Below are 1,759 nucleotides of genomic sequence, written 5' to 3' on the forward strand. Positions count from 1 at the left end.
GGGGGGGTGGGGGGGTGTGTTTAAATATATTGACATTTTGCCTTTAAGGGAACCATGAGTTGGCAACACATACTATTTTTGGTTGTTTGTGACCAGTGAGATGATTCTGACTCTTGATGACCCCACATACACAGACGATGGTCCAAGCTGTGACCTTTCAGAAGCAGAACACCAGGCCTTTCTTCTCAGGTACCGACAATAGGTAGTTACTCTAATACTAGCTCAAAGGTTGGTAGGTCTGCCTAGGAACTCCAGGATATAATATATTTTAAAAAATTGTTTTAACCTGCTGTGGAGTCCACTCTGACTCACAGCGATGCTTCAGGGCCTGATAGTTGTCCAGCTGTCATCTCTACGGAAGCAGACGGCCATAACGTTGCTTCTGCAGAGCAGCTGGTGGGCTCCAGCCATTGACCTTTTGGTGAACAGCCAAGAACTTAATCACTGCACCATGAGGACTCCTTAGTTTAGGGAAATAGAAATGTGTAGTGCCATTTACCCACTACACTTTCAAAAATTGACCACAAGAAGAGAATATTTCAATGTGAGCTACTGAGGAGTAAAATACGCTACTTTATGACAGCAAACAACAGCAAAATCAAAACATCAGTATTCTGAACTCTCTAAGTCCCAGCTATAAATACACCTTTTGGCTTAAAAGAGAAATTGTTTATAGCCTAAGTAATTTTAAATGTTCTAACTTCCATAAAGAAAAAATGAGAATGTGTCCTGCCCTAAGAGAAATTTTTATCTCATGTTTTCAAAAGTAAGTGCATTAAAAAAAAAAAAAAAAAGTAAGTGCATATACTGACCCCTCTTTCCCTTGACCCTTTTTAGGTTACTGAGGAAAGTATGGTAGAAAGTTGAGGTTTTCTACTCCCCAAAATTACATCCTCGGAAACCCACGGGGGCAGTTACACTCTGCCCTATCGGGTAACTGTGACTCAGAAACGACTCCATGGTAGTGAGTTTGTTTGGGGTTTTTTATTTTTTATTTTTTGGTTTGAAGTATAGACAACTTTCTATATGCTTTTCTTAATTCTCTAGTTTGGGCCCTTTAAGAGACTAGAAATAACCCACAACCATTCCATCCATTCCCCCCAACCCCTGCCCCCATACACACCATCCCCCCCCCCATCTCTTTTCCATTAATATGCAAGAATAATGCTGGAAACACAGTTAAAAGGCAAAAAGACATATGAAAGTAGTATATCTCTGCAGTTAACTTTAAGTGACTGCTTGACTCCCAGTATGTGGTAGTTTTACCTGAGTTATGCCTTTTCTTTAGCAATTCAGTGTCTATGTTTCTAATAGAATTTTATGATCCCCCCCTCTATTTTCTTCACCAGTTTTCTTGTTACATAATTGTTTCTTTAAAAAAACGCCAAAAGTACACTGTAAGATAACAACAGTAACTACAGGTGAATCAGGAAAAGCAACTTGCGAAACATTTTGTTAAATCAAATTTCCATTGGATTTTTTGTTCTCTTATAAGGGATACATTAACTTTTCAGTGTAAACCATTAATTAAATCTAATTACAAAAGATGAATTCAAGAGTTGATTGCATTTTGGCAGGCCAAAAAGGCATTACTATCAACAACAATAGACATGAACGTCCAAAATTCAGAGACAAGCATGGTTCCTGCACATGAATTGCTCAAAAATACTATGGACTAAATGTGCTAATTAAGTTTATCAGTCCCGGGCAGAAAGGAGTCCTCATGGCAGTGTGCTGTCCATTCGGCTGCTAAGCACAA

The sequence above is a fragment of the Echinops telfairi genome, unplaced genomic scaffold (assembly GCF_000313985.2).
Source record: "Echinops telfairi isolate 266 unplaced genomic scaffold, ASM31398v2 ScPeMD7_9;HRSCAF=40, whole genome shotgun sequence".
In the NCBI taxonomy this organism is placed as follows: domain Eukaryota; kingdom Metazoa; phylum Chordata; class Mammalia; order Afrosoricida; family Tenrecidae; genus Echinops; species Echinops telfairi.